We start from the raw sequence: 15,596 nt of genomic DNA on the forward strand, positions 1-15,596 counted from the left end.
GCCCCACTGTCATTTTGAGTGGGCGGGCCAATTAAGGCCCGCCTAGCGGGCCACACAACGGGAAGCGCTATGCGCTTCCTGTGCAGGGGGGTAGGGATTCCCCAACTGTCAAAGTGCGCTCTTTCGCGCATGCCTTTAATTGGCTTAACTATCCGTAGCTAATTATAATTAGCTGATTTCGCTGTCCACCCACCTTCCTGAATATTTAAATGGGGCGGGATGACGTCGGGGATTTGCGTCGGCAAGCGGGCCCCGCCCCCAACTTGCCAACGGGAAAATTCTGGTCCATCTTTCTGATGATAAGGGTTTTCTTATAACCTTTCAAGGATTACGACACATGTGCAAAAATAGCCTCCCTAAAAATGAAGCAAAGTTAATATTGTTGATATTCTTGGGCTCGATGGAGAGTTACAATTTTTTGAGATTACAAGAATATTTGACGCAAAAGAAGAAAATGAGTTTCCTGGAGGAGGTTTCAGCAATGGAAAAGTACTATTTGAGGCCAGAGAGGAGATAGTGATGCCAAAAATAATGACAGATAAAGAAGCACTAAAGGTGGAACAGTCAAAGATAAGAGTGATATCTGTTGATAAGACTTATGGAAGACACATATCATTGAAGAATTGAAAAAAAATCAAATCTTCATTGTTCTATTGAATGACATGTCATACACAAATGGGCCAGGGAAGATAGTTGTGAGTCCTTGTAGTCTTCAATAAGAAATAAAAATGGGGTCAGTGGAGATGAGCACAAATCCTCTTATATCGAATGTGATATGAGAAGGTTCCGGTATAGGTCAGGTATTCCCTCATAGCTGGAAAATCAGGATGCATCCTGAACTGCTATTGTTTATTTCTTCATAGCACTCGCATAAGCATAGACACAGATCCCTCAGCTACACTTTTGACTTTGGATGCTGATCTATGTGAAGAAACCAAGCGACAGTTAGGAAAAAGAATGCATGTTGACTATGTTTACCTGATTAATGCTATATTTTTGGCTGTTTTTACCCATTTATCATTTTTATTTTGGGGGAGATCTCAATTTTCTCAGATCTTTTAAGTCAATGCAATAACTCTATCAGGTCATGTTGCTCATGCATCAACCATCTTCAGCTGCTTCATCAATGACTTTCCTTCCATCATAAGGTCAGAAGTGCGGATGGTTGCTGATAATTGCACAATGTTCAGTACCATCTGAGACTCCTCAGAAACTGATCCAGTCTGTGCCTGCATTAAGCAAGATCTGGACAATATTCAGGTTGGGGCTGACAAGTAACAAGTAACATTCCTGGCACAGAAGTGCCAGGCAATAACCATCTCCAACAAGAGCGAATCTAATGATTTCCTCTTGTTTTTTTTAACAGCAATACCTTTGCTGAATTCCCCCATCCTGGACGTTACCATTGACCAGAAACTTAACTGGACCAATCATATAAATACTATGGATTCAAGAGCAGATTAGAATTCTGCAGCAAGTAACTTATCTCCTGACTCCCCAAAGTCTGTCCACCATCTACAAGGCACAGGTCAGGAGTGTGTTGGAATACTCTCCACTTGCCTGAATTAATGCAGCTCTGGAAACAAGAAGCTTGACACCATCAAGGACAAAACAGCCCTCTGGATCGGTACCCCATCCAATGCCTTAAGCATTTACTCCCTCCACCACCAACGCACAGTGACAGCAGTGTGTATCATCTACAAGATGCACTGCAGCAACTTACCAAGGCTGCTTTGACAGCATCTTCCAAACCTACAACCTCTACCACCTAAAAGAACAAGGGCAGAAGATGCATGGGAACACCACCACCTGGAAGTTCCCCTCCAGGCCACACAACATCCTGACTTGGAACTATATCGCTGTTCCTTCACTGTCACAGGGTTAAAATCCTGGAACTCCCTCCCTAACAGCACTGTAGCTGTACCTACACCACATGAACTGCAGCTGCTCAAGAAGGTGGCTCACCACCGCCTTCTCAAGGGCAATTAGGAATGGGCAATAAATGCTGATCCTTGCCAGTGAAGCTCACACCCATGAAAGAATAAAAACAAAAGATGAGAGTGTTAATGGGTTACTTTTTCAGAGGATCTTCAAATACTTTCTAAGATAATAAGAAATAGGAGCAGGAGTAGGCCATTCAACCCCATTCCACCAATCGATAAGATACGGCTGATTTGATTGTGACCTTAACCCCGCTTTCCTGCCTGCCTCCCATAACCCATGACTCTGTTGTCAATCAAAGATCTGTCTAACTCAGCCTTAGTATATTCAATGACCCAGCCGCCGCTGCTCTCTGGGGAAGAAAATTCCAAAGATTAACCACCCTCTGAAAGAAGAAATTGTTCCTCATCTCCATTTTAAATGGGACACCCATTGGGCTGGATTTTCATCCTCGAGGCGGGTAGCGGGAGTCAGAATTTCCTGGCTTGGCCCGCCCGCCTCAGGAGAAAGTACCTGCAAAGTCGGGATTTTTGTTCCGGAAGGGGGTGGGTGCATGTTGGTGTCAGGCCCACTGCCCTCAGAAAGAGTTCAGAGGCAGCCACAGTGGCTTCTGAGTGTGGCATGAGATATTTAAAAGGTCTGCCTCGGTGCTCCGGGACTTCGCTCCAGTTGTAATAAAAGCAATAAAACAGAAAACAGCCCTTACACCCCCTCACCCTACACATACTCCCCATGCCCCTCCACCTACTCCCCCGCCACTGTCCCTCTTATACCCGCCTGTCAGCCTAAGGCACTTCCATGCCCATTCACCCAGTGTACACTCTGTACAGAACCAATGAACCCTGTAGTAGGAATGCCATGTGTAAAAAAGCTTTTAAAAAAGTCATTTATTCATAACTTTCTTTAAAAATGTTTTTACTACAGCCCTATAAAAGTGCCAATCAACCAGACCTTTAAAGTATCAATTGCACAAATTACAAGAACTTGACTCTTCATCTTGTGTAAATAAACTTTAAGCAACTGAGAAATAGATCTAGGAGAAAAAGCTTTCAATCAAGCAATGCCTTCCCTTGGGTGCATCAATTTCAACAGACTAATGGGTGTCTGGGCTCTCAGCAAGAATGCATAATAAGGCTTGGCTGAGATCACCTCTCATTCTTCCAAATCCCAACCTGCTCAATCTTTCTTCATAAGGCAATCCCTTCATCCCAGGTTCTAACCCAGCTTCATGGAGATGCACAAAAAATCTCTGTGCATAATTATTCTTCTGATCTGCCCTGGCTTCTTTATGACATGGCATATATTGGAAATTCACAAGAGTGTGGGTGATCAAGCCCAAATCCATCATTCTGTGGCTTTTGTACATTAATCCTCTAAAATCCTGCCATTAGGCTTTCTTTATAAAAATTAGCGCCTTTCTCATTAAACATCTTGATTGTTTATTTCTGTAAATTTGTTAAAAAATATGTTTTGAAGTATCACAGAATCACAGTGCAGAAGAGGCACTTCGGCCCATCAAGTCTGCACTTACACGTGAGAAATACCTGACCTACCTACCTAATCCCATTTACCAGCACTTGGCCCATAGCCTTGAATGTTATGACTTGCCAAATGCTCATCCAGGTATTTTTTAAAGGATGTGAGGCAACCCGCCTCCACCACCCTCCCAGGCAGCGCGTTCCAGACCGTCACCACCCTCTGGGTAAAAACGTTTTTCCTCACATCCCCCCTAAACCTCCTGCCCCTCACCTTGAACTTGTGTCCCCTCGTGACTGACCCTTCAACTAAGGGGAAACAGCTGCTCCCTATCCACCCTGTCCATGCCCCTCATAATCTTGTACACCTCGATCAGGTCGCCCCTCAGTCTTCTCTGCTCCAACGAAAACAACCCAAGACTATCCAACCTCTTTTCATAACTTAAATGTTTCATCCCAAGCAACATCTTGGTGAATTTCCTCTGCACCCCCTCCAGTGCAATCACATCCTTCCTATAATATGGCGACCAGAACTGCACACAGTACTCCAGCTGTGGCCTCACCAAGGTTCTATACGACTCCAACATGACCTCCCTACTTTTGTAATCTATGCCTCAAGTGTTGAATGAATACTTCACATCCGTCTTCACCCTAGTAGATGGGCAGAACACCACAGTATTATAGGGCATTCTCTTCACATCCTACTCTATATCCTAAATGAATAAGCATGTAGTAATTAGCTTCCAGCAGGCTCATAATCGTCAGGTTGTAACTCAAAACTTGCTAAACAGAGAATTTATGGCTGCAACCCCACAAACTATCATTATGTGGCATGTTGCATGGCTGTACTAACCTTTTTGCCCCAACCTCCAGGAGCATTGCTTAATTCGCTGTTCTTTGAATAAAATATATTTAAAACATTCAATGAAGATTTTCTTCAAGTTCCTTTTATTTAACTTATACATTTGACCACATTCACATTTTGTATTACGTACTAATATAAAGACGAACTTATTATTACTAGCTAACACACATAGGGCGGAATTTTATGACCCCGTTTCAGTGGGGACGGGGCCCTAAAATGCAGCAAGCCATTTAAAAGTCCGCTATCGATGGGACCGTAAATTCCCACTGGTGCATACATTGGGCTGAATTTTACCAACCCTTTGAAGGCAGACTGGGAGGTGGGAGTCCTTGGGCCTTGTCAAACGTTGGTGGAAGGCATCTGGAAGGGAGTCTGAAAGTCTGATGCTATCCTCCGCCGGATATTGTCAACGGCGGGAACAGCAGTAACAAGGGAGGGTGGCCAATGAATGTGATTAATTGGCCAATTAACGGCCACTTCACAGCCCCACTGGCGATTTACTTGCATTGAGATGAAATCCTGTCACTTGGGAAGATTTCCTGGTAAACCATGGCAACTTCCCAGTGGATTCCTCAGAGAGGAGGGCCTTCCTTATCCCACAGAGGGACCCCCTATGACAATGGCCACTCCTACGGCATTCGCCCCTCCGATTGCTGGGGCCAGCCTGCTTGGCCCTGGCACACGAGAAAAATAATCTTACCTCGCCTCCGAGGGCACCTCTTCTTGTCCCTGCAGCCTCAGCAGTAGCCACCTCTATCATAGAAGCACAGAATTGTTACGGTGCAGAAGGAGGCCATTCGGCCCATCGTGTCTGCACCGGCTCTCTGAGCATTCTAACTTAGTGCCAATCTCCTGCCTTTTCCTGTAACCCTGCCATTATCAATGAGTGGCATTGCTGAAGCTGTCAGCGCTCTGATCGGGCCGACAATTCTGAGAGGTGGGCTGCCGTTCCTAACCGGACGGCAGCCTCTTATTTTGCCACTCCCACACACTCACCCTGACCCCCCCCCCGGGTCCAGTGGCTTGGGACCCGCTTTCAGCTGTGGCAGTGGGCCTAATTAACTTCTGGGAAAAAATCCCAGTTAATGATTCTCACTGTGAGTCAATCTGAATTTATTTTACATCAAGTCTGTTTACGTCACATCTGCCAAGGTGCCTAATTCTCTCCAGAATTCACAGAGAAGCGAATGATTTTGTCCCAGTGGACAAGTCTCAGTAGAATTAGATACGATAATGTCCACCAAGTAAAAATGCAGCATTGAAAGTATCTATCTCTAAATACATCATGGTTAAGCAACGGATAATTTACTTTGTTGTGATAAGCTGTGTGGAACCCAAACATGTGTGTGCACAAATGTGTAAGATCAGTGTTGAGACGAGAAAGGTAATTTTTTGTGACATTTTTATTTGACCGCTTGCTGAGAAGTGAACTTTGCTCAGTAGGATTTCAGGCTTAGTTTAAGTCCCAGTCTTTAAGAATCAGTGATTCTTAAAACTTTGGCATCTTTTCAAATTTGCAAACATCATATTCTTCTCTGTTGTGCTCAATCTAAGGGACATTATCCCTAAGGAAATGAAGAGTTTGCAGGTTTTTGCATCTAAGCCTGGGTTTTCATTATCGAGACGGGTAGCGGGTGTTGGGAACATTCTTAGCTCGGCCCTGGCCCTGCCTCGGGAGAAAGTGCCAACAAGGGCTGAAGTTTCACTGTGAAAGGGGCAGGTGTGGCCTGTAGACAGACCAGGAAAAATTTGGAGGCAGCCACGGGAGCTGCCAGGTGTCGAGATGGGCTGTTTAAAAGGCCCAACTTGGTGCTCTGGGACTTTGTCCCACTTATAATGAAAAAAGGCCCTCTAGCTCCCATGCCTTAAACCCCTCACCACCACCCATTTATGCCACCTTATGCTAAACAGAAAGGCCTTCCAGCCCTCACTCCTCACCCCTATACACTCTCCATGCCATCTCATGCCCCCCCCCACACCACCATGGCCCCTCATGCCCTCATGCTCCCATGCCATGCTATGCCTCCTCAAACAACCCCTATGAAGGGGGAGGGTACCTTCTCAAAGTGTGACTGGAGTGCCCAAGCACAGCTCTGATTGTAAACTGCCTGTTTAAAATGACTAACAAATAGGATGGCCTGGTAAAAAATGTTTTTTGCTATATGGCTCTTCCCATCACCATTTCCATCCCTCTGGAAAGCTTCACTGGACTAGATGGGCAGGCAGCAGCCCTTCGCTTGTTGATAGTATCCAAAATTGGGGTCCTGTCCACTTGGTACTAATAGCACATTGCTCATGACCACTTGGATAAGATACCAAAGTGTTACCAGTGCCTACAGACTCCACATTAATCTTCTCAGTCTGATTTACTGGTAGCATTCAGCTTCTGTGTTCATTATATAAATGGCTATATGACTTTGCTGACAAAGTCAAACTTAGAAAATGCTTCAAGAGAATTTGGAAATGCAGAAACAGATGGAGCATTCACTTGACAGGTGATTGCTAAAGGTGAATTTAAGTTGGAAAAAGTTTCAAAACAGTTTTCTGACTGGTTGACAATTTTATATAAAATGCCTTCAAAATCATTGTGAATAATAGAAAACATGTTCCAGTATTGTCACCAAGACCTGGTTCCTCAGCATAAACTACAGTGAATCAGTTATTTACCACTACGGCCTCTAGATGTTTAATCTGCAAGGTGGTTTTACAAATTAACTTCGTATAGATTTTTCTTGATTTTTTTAATATATATGAACGGCTTGGATATTAGCTATTGAAGTAAAATTTCAAAATTTTCCGGTGATTTCAAACTTGGAGGTGTGGCTGACAGTGAGGATGATAGCAATCAACTTCAACAGTACATAGGGCGGAATCCTCCCAGATTTGCACTAAGTGCGGTAGCGGGTGGGTAAAACAACATTTTACCCACCAGCCACAATGTCGGCTTTTCACACTGTATCGTCCTAAACCTGCTGCATTAGTTATGCATTCCCGGGAAACATGTCGTTTCCATTGCGGGCGGGCTCTCATTCACCCACCAAGCCATCACCTCACCGCTTCATCATGCCGGGCACCATATTTAATGTCTAGCTGAGCGCACACCTCTCAGTGCTTTGTGCCCAGGACTACTGCAGGAAAGATGTCACGAAAGGCAAAAAGACTGCAACCCCCAGGTTTAGTGAAACATCAATGGAACATCTTTTGGATGCTGTGGAGGCCCGCCGGGATGTCCTCTACCCCAGCTTTGGCCGCACAATAGGCAGTGGCATGACCAACTAGGCTTGGGAGGCAGTGGCAGTGGTGGTCAATGCCAATGCTGCACAAAAGAGGTTGGCTATCCAATGCAGATAGAGGATGAAGGATCTCATCAGTGCAGCCAGGCAACCATCTCATCACTCTAAACTCACACACTCAAACCCATCACACATTCACTGGCATCTCACCCACTGCCAGCTCAAGGAGCATCACCACCCATTCTAAACACATACCCTCAGATGTCCATCTGCCCTCATCTCCTCTGGAGACTGCCTCTTCAGTCCTCACCATCTTGAGGCCACTTGCACAGATCAACATGTGCCCCCACACACCCTGGGTTACCCTCCTTCCCCAGCACAGTCCTCGTCCTGCACCCTCTTCCCTTGCCTGAGGCCACTTCTTCCCCCATCCCCAAGCAAACCTTAGCCCTGCAGCCATTGAAAAACCACTTACATATGGCTGATCTAGTAGGTAGAGACCTGCCATGAGCCCCACTAAAAGTGATGTGGTGTTGTCTGTGAAGCCTGGCATTGTTGACTGTGAGTGCTGACCGAAGCAAGGGAGGCAAACAAACCTTGAAGTCCTGAGCAAAATGCAGCCCGCTAGGTGCATGTCGGGTATGTGCTGTTATGAAACGCATCAGCGTGTTTCCTGCCGACATGGATGGACGATCCAGCGGGAGTGGGGGGCACAATTCCGGCGGGCTGGCCTAATAATGATATACAGATGTATTACAATGTGGCTGCCAATGTCCGAAGGCAGGAAACACTGCCCACCATTGGTGGGCTGAGTGGACTATCGCAAACTGGTTTCACGCCATCGTGAAACCGATCACGCCATATTGTCTGCTCACGCCACCGAACATGCCCAATGCCGGTGGGCACGGAAAATCCCTGCTGTAGAGAGGCTAGCAGAATGGGTAGACAAGTAGCAGATACAATTTAATACAGAGTAGTGTGAGGTGATACATTTTGGCAGAAAGAATAGGAAGGGGCAATAGGCTAAATGGCACAGTTTTAAAAAGTGTACAGGAACAGAGGCACCTGGGAGCTTATGTGCACAGATTTTTTAAACTTGGCAGGATATACTGAGAGAGTGGTTAGCAAAGCAGAAGGGATCTTGGGTTTCATAAATACAGACATTGAGTACAGAAGTAGGGAAGTTATACTGAAGGTCACAGGTGAGTCATGGCGGGTGGGGGTTGCAGGGCTGGGGATCAGCAGCAATGGCGGGGGGTGGTTCTCAGTGCCCCCCCCCGTCTTGATGTCAGGTCCCTCAATTACCCACTGAGTGCCTAACAATGCGGCTTCCCCGCGCTCCCCCCATTCTTCCTGGAAGCCCGCAACCAAGCCAGGCAGTGCTTGCTTTCTGGCTTTCCGCATGGTGAGTCCATGCTGGCTGCTGGGTGAATACCCGCGGCAGCAGGATGAGACCCTTAAGGATGAGACCCTTAAGTGGGCATTTATTGCCTACTAATGGGCCTCAATTGGCAGTGGGGCAGGAAGGCCATTCATGGACCTTCCCGCCACGGACTTAATCGGGGCAGAGGCGGGGTCCTGACCCATCACTGTCTTGCCCAATTAAATGCCCCCAGCACCAAAATCCCCTTGCGGGAGGACATTAAAAGCATGAATCAGAGTGTGGATACGATTCAAATCTCTTTTGAACAGTTGATTTTAGCTCGAAATGTTGAGGTGGCAGAAAACCTGTTCCTCCTAACAGGTGGGTCAGATATTCCTCATCTTCACTTTCTTTGAAAATGTACAAAGTTTAAAAAAAATTAAACTTTAAAAAAAAAGATTATTTATTTATTAACCTTATCTCACTCCTACTATTTTGAACTTTGGTGGTGTCCTGCATTTTGAGCCTTGGTTCTTTACCTGGCGGATTTGGCAACTTAAAAAAGGATGGCCCTGATTTAAGACTTTTTTTTCATTTCATCATGGGATGGGGGCGTCACTGCCAAGACCAGCATTTATTGCCCATCCCTAATCTGAGGATGGGAATTTTGGCTCAACCTATTTGATTTCCTTGTCAGGTGCAATGTATCCAAGCAAGAATATTTTAATTTATTTATTTTTGCTTTATGTATTTTTTTCTCCCCCACCCCACATCCTTCCAATGCCCATGTAGAAGGTGCATTTGGGTGACAGTGACAGTGAGTAGGCAGTTTCAACAGTATTGATACGCTCCATCTTAAGTTTAATTGTGGAGATCTAACAGGTGAAGAAGAACAAAGTGCTTGTAGCCTGTTGGTGGGTTCCGCTCAATGATAAATCTTTGCCAGAAGTTTTCAATCTAATCAGATCATGGGGCAGACAAACATCAACACAAAGATTACAGGCCCCTGCCAAGGTTCCACTCTATTCAGCTTTGAGGATGTGCATAAGAGTGACTCTTTCTCCAATTTTCCAAAGGCTCCCTTGAGATCAGGGGATCATACAATCTACAAGCTTGGTGTTACCTAACCCATTTCATATCTATCCAAATCAGCTTTTCCTCCCTGGGGCAGGGTTTTCACCCATCTGATATTTGGGCCTCTGGAATGGGGCATTAAGGGCCATGGGAGGCTGGTTGGGGTCATGAGTTGGCATTGAGTTGGCATGGAGGTTAGAATGAATCATTGGGAGTGGGTGGGGGTTTGATGGCGTGTGAGGGCTAGAGGCCTAAAATCTTCTAAAACAGCAAGGGGTGCAGGTATAGGAGACTACACCTGGGTGAGACGTGGACGGAATGTGGAGTTGGGAATTTGGCTCACGTGGGAATTTGGTGCACAGGGGAAAAGAGGTGCTCCATCTTATACCTTTTTTAAAATCAGTTTCCAGTACTTGGTGAGCTTTTCTTTCCTTGTCTCTAAGATGGGAAAGTGAAAGCTTTCTGTTGCATTAGGAAGATAGAAAAACGTAAAAGTGTTATATAACCCTTAAATAACTAACTTATAGGGACAAGAGAAGGAGCTGATTGGTGAGTAAGTCCACTTTACTCTCTAGTCTCCAGTTTATAGTAAATAATCCAAAAGTAAGCTTACAGTACAGCAGAACAGCTTGGCTGCATAGAATGCCCATTCTGTTGCATGTCGGGAGTCATGGGCACTTCACGTGGCCTGGCCAGGCACATATACAGGAAGTGTCACCAGCTGCAGAAAATTGAGCTCCTGTGTTCAGAAATCAAGTGGCAGCTGGAGTCACTGTGGTGCATCTACGACACTGCGGACTATGTGGATAACACGTTTAGGGAGGTGGTGACACCACAGTTTAGGAGAGCGCAGGCAGAGAGGGAATGGGTCACCACCAGAAAGTCTAGGAGGACCAGGCAGGTCGTGCAGGAGTCCTCTGAGTCTGTCTAGCTCATGAACTGGTTTTCCATTTTGGATGCCGGTGAGGGCGATGGTTCCTTATAGGAGTACAGCCAAGTATGGGGCACCACAGTAGATTGGAGAGGTTGGGACTGTTCTCCTTGGAGAGGAGAAGGCTAAGAGGAGATTTGATAGAGATGTTCAAAATAATGAAGCGGCTGGATAGAGAAGATAGGGAGAAACTGTTCCCTCTTGTAAAAGGATCAAGAATGAGAGGGTACAGGTTTAAAGTGATTTGCAAAAGAAGCAAATGTGAGGTGAGGAAAAACTTTTTCACTCAGCAAGTGGTTCGAGTCTGGAATGCACTGCCTGGAAGTGTGGTGGAGGCACGTTTAATCGAGGCATTCAAGAGAGCATCAGATGATTATCTGAATAGAAACAATGTGTAAAGGTATGGGGAAGAGGGAGGAGAATGGCACTAAGTCATAATTCTCATTTGGAGAGCCGGTGCAGACACAATGGCCGAATGGCCTCTTACTGCACCGTAACAACTCCGTGATTCTGAGATGAGGAAAAATGTTTTCACCCAGAGGGTTGTAGGGGTCTGGAACTCACTGCCTGAAAGGCTAGTAGAGGCAGAAACCCTCAACTCATTTGAAAGTTATCTGGATCTGCATCTCAAGTGCTATGACCTGCAGGACTATGGACCAAATGCTGGCAAGTGGTATTAGGCTGGGTGGCTCTTTTCTCGGCTGGTGCAGATGTGATGGGCCAAGTGGCCTCTTTCTGTTCAGTAAACTTTCTATGATTCTAACTGGGACCAAGTCCCAGAGAACTTCTTACCAGCCAGCATAGACACTCTCCTGATCTGTGTCCTCCAAGCATCTACTTCTGGAGTCGGCAAGCCTGACTCTATCCTGCAGCCTCACCCCGACGCCCCACCCCTGGAGCAAAAATCTCGCCAATCAGGGCACGGGGCATGGGGCACTTTTTACTGAGGTGGGTCTAGCGAGTCAGCAAATTTCCCAACTTGAGTTACGCACCTAGCCAAAATCTGGTCCTAGAACTTTCAATTAGACTTATTAGTCCATGGAACCTGATTCTCATTCTTGGGATAAGCAAAACCAAATGCACTGTAGCTCTGTATGCATTTTTGTATTGCCAGTATCATTGTACCATCTGATTGTAATTTGTTATTCCAGCTGAATGCAATCAGCCAGCACTGAATTATGTATATTGTACTATTAGTTTGAATATCATGGAATATGCAGCCAAGGTTTGATTCAGCTCAAATTTACAATTGATGATTTATAGGTATAAATTTTCTCAGCTTTAAAGTTTCAGCACCAGCTATTCATTCTCTTCAGTGGTTTAAATAATGAGGGAAGAATTCAAATTATGCATTGTATGTAGGAAAGAGAATCAAAACAAATGCTTCCATATTACACACCTGGGGCTGAATTTTATGGGCCACCCATGGGCGGGAAAGCAGGAGGTTGGACCCATAAAATAGGGTGCTGTGCCATTGGAGATGTACCCGCTGGCTGCCTTACCCCTTCCTCACCGCGGTTTAATGAGCGGTGGGGGAAGCATCAGGTGGGCCACCCACTCTTGGCCCAATTGAGGCCATTAAGTGGGCAAGTGGTACTGCAGGACTGCCAGCATCCAATTGGCCAACAGCCCTATGAGCTGGTACTTTATCCAATGGGGCAGAATCTCACCTCATAATAATTAAAACCCCAGCAGCCAAACAATGAAACTGAGTCTAGCTGGTCAACTGAAGGCGGGCTTATCCGCAGCATTTACACTGGGATGTGGGGAGCTGGCTCTCAGTGTATAATCCAGCCTCTTATCTTCAGAATGAAATCAACTTTCTTCTTCTATTCAAATGATTAGTAGCAGTGAGGTTTTTGTTAAAATTACAACACCAGATCTTCGATAAGGTCCCTGCTTTAGCATCGAAGCCCCTCTTCCATTAAAATGTTTTGGCGCAGTTTCTCTATGTAATGTGTTTCTAGTTGCTTGCTAACAGCCACTGCGCATCAACATAAGTTATTCTGTGAAGTACTTTACAACTTTTTTCATGTGATAAGATACTAAATAACTTTAAGTCATACAACAGCAGTCTCTCAGTTGAGTGCAGCCCAGGTGCTTCCTCACAGGGAAGTAAAACTGATGGGAGGGAATGTTTTCACTCTGGGCTCCAGTCCTCTGATTGACAAACAGCTGTTTCAAAAGAGGCATTAGGGCACAGCTTAAAACACAAAACAAAAAAAAACTTTTCAACAGAAATTGGAAAAGTAACCCATATCATGAAACAATCAATATAATCTTGTAAACTTAAAAATGATATGAAACTAACATTTATGCGCCATCAAATGCGACACAGATTCTGATGAAGGGAATAACCAGGTCCCATCACAGATAGCTATGAGATGAACAACTACTTCTTTGTTAATTTTCTTAATTAAGGAGGAATGTTGGTCAAGCCACTGGGGGAAATCTCCACTTTTCCAAGGGTGATGCAGGATCTTTAATGTCAACACAAAATGGCAGCTGGTTCTTCTCTTTAACATTTCATCTGGAAGTCACATCTTCAACAGTGCAGCAATCCCTGATTGTTGCAATAGAGTGTCACCCTAGATTACACACACAAACCTTCAATCTTTTGATCTAAAAGGAAGGGCGCTATCAATTGCGTCAATGTGACATGCTGTTTAAGATGAATAAAACATGGGATAGCACGGAATGAGAACAAGGCATTCACTCATCAAGCCCATTCCTTCCAGAGAACACGGGCAGGATTTTCCTGCAAGCTTCAGGAATCCCCACCCCTTCCCGCCGATGGTCGTCAAGCTCAAATGGGGGGTCGGAAGCCCACACTCTGTGGGGAACAATCACGTGGCTGTGATTTTCCCCAAATTGGCCAGAGGGTGGGCTTGCCATCGATGGGCTTTCGAAGTTGGAGGAACAGTAGGAGACCCTCCAACTTGAAAGCAGCAGCTGGCTGCCACAGCAGGTAAGCGAGGGAGAGAGCAACCCAAAATGGAAGTGCCCTCTCTCCAACTTTTTCACATTTAAAACTAACAAAGGCCTTTGCTGTCAGGCCATCACTGTGCGGTGGGGGAGGGGGACCCCCTCTGTAGGCCAGCCTATGACTGCTGCTGAATCCAGGAAGCTTCCTGGAATCCAGGAAGTCTGCTGCTGTGAGACTGCCTCCAAAGCAGTCTGCGGGAAACTGCAGGTGAACTGGAAAATCCCATTTAGCCTCTGACAACAGGCCTTAATGGGCCCTTAAGGAAGTCAGTTGCCTCCCCGCAGCTTGCAGGTAGATAGCCCTGCTGCCAAACTGCCCCCCACCCATCACACATTTGGAAAAATGGCCCAGGGGTGGGGTGAAGCTGGGGAACTGCCACGCCAGTCGAAGGCGCTATTTTCAGTGCCCTCCCCAGTGAGGCCTCAAAATCCTTCCCAATATGTAATTGAATTCAAGCTAATTCAATTTAATTTCTTAAGGAATGTTCTGCAAGCTTACTTTCTGCCCCACTAAAGAACTCCAGATTGCTTCTCATTATATTACATCCATTTTGCAGTCTATCTACTTATTGAAAGAGGAAGTAAAAGAGGAGACTTCTGCTTTCTGTCACTATTTGATCTTACATCTTTAGAATTTTGCTGATAATCGAAACAGATCTGGTTTTGTTAAACTACAGAATACAGAACCACAAAATAACTCCTTTGAGTACTTCAATTTAGCAACCAGTTGGTGAGTAGCCTTGTTATTTTGATGTGATTTGTACAGCGGGTATAGAGACCATTCGTTTTTAGCATGGGTCCCACTAAAGGAACCATTTAAGCAATAGCAAGGTGCATCTGCACCTTCCACCTGGGAACACGTGTTGGAAAATTGTGGGTGCACTCCCCATGATTTTCTGCCTCTTAAAATGCGTGGATAGAAAATTGTGAGTGGCAACTTGTGTCTGATTTTCCATAATGGCATCTAGTTCACCAAGCTCTCTGCCCTGGCACTGGAGAGATAAACCTCCCATATCGTTTAATTCAGAATTATCACTAGAAAGAAATGGATTTTTCTGCTTTAAAAATGGTATTGCCAAGTATATTCCAAGTACTACTAACAAATCTGTGTATGGAAGAGAGCACAGAGTTCCGACTGATAATGCAATAGTGTTACAGGTTGCATTATTTCTGCTGAATGCAAACTTCCCTCAATGTCGAATGCTGTTGCTAGTTGAGAGCAATGAAAATGCTTTAAATTGAGCCTGTGCAAAATTCCTCTTGAAGCCTTGAAACAAATAAAGCCCTTGTTTAAGTGTGGAAAGGCATGGTAAATGCTTCTGTTCTTTTATTAGAAACTGATGATAATAAAGTGGTCTGGTTGAATAGATTTTACATATCAACCCACTGGGTGAGCTGCATTTTTTGTCATCTAATATAAACCTGCTGTTAGTGAAACATTAATGCACGTTAATTTCACCATACATCTCAATAGCAACAATTGAACATGAGGGTTGAGGTTTGTGTTGCTAAATTATATGAGCAAAACAATGTACTAAAGGACTACAAGGCACAGTACATGACCCCGGGTGCATGAACAAATTATATGCTGTGTACCATAGCCTTGGAATGGATTAGGAAATACCTAAGATTGTAAATTCCTCATTTCAGAATGCTGTTCAGAGTAAGATGCTCATATTTCTATCCAGAAAGGTTGGATCTGACATTAAATCTGCTATCCAGGTCTCTT

At 45.1% G+C, this 15,596-nt stretch overlaps 1 protein-coding gene across 3 annotated transcripts in view; it reads left to right on the forward strand.

Moving 5' to 3' along the window:
- The first annotated feature begins 14,483 nt into the window (after window positions 1-14,483).
- rnaset2l (ribonuclease T2, like) overlaps window positions 14,484-15,596 on the forward strand; it is a 60,993-nt gene continuing 59,880 nt past the window's right edge. For all 3 annotated transcript variants that reach the window (XM_078533381.1, XM_078533382.1, XM_078533383.1), the window contains exon 1: window positions 14,484-14,597. The gene's annotated coding sequence lies outside the window, so the exon portion shown is untranslated. The remainder of the gene's footprint in view (window positions 14,598-15,596) is intronic.

Source organism: Cetorhinus maximus, chromosome 32 (genome assembly GCF_964194155.1).
Source record: "Cetorhinus maximus chromosome 32, sCetMax3.hap1.1, whole genome shotgun sequence".
NCBI classification, from domain to species: Eukaryota; Metazoa; Chordata; class Chondrichthyes; order Lamniformes; family Cetorhinidae; genus Cetorhinus; species Cetorhinus maximus.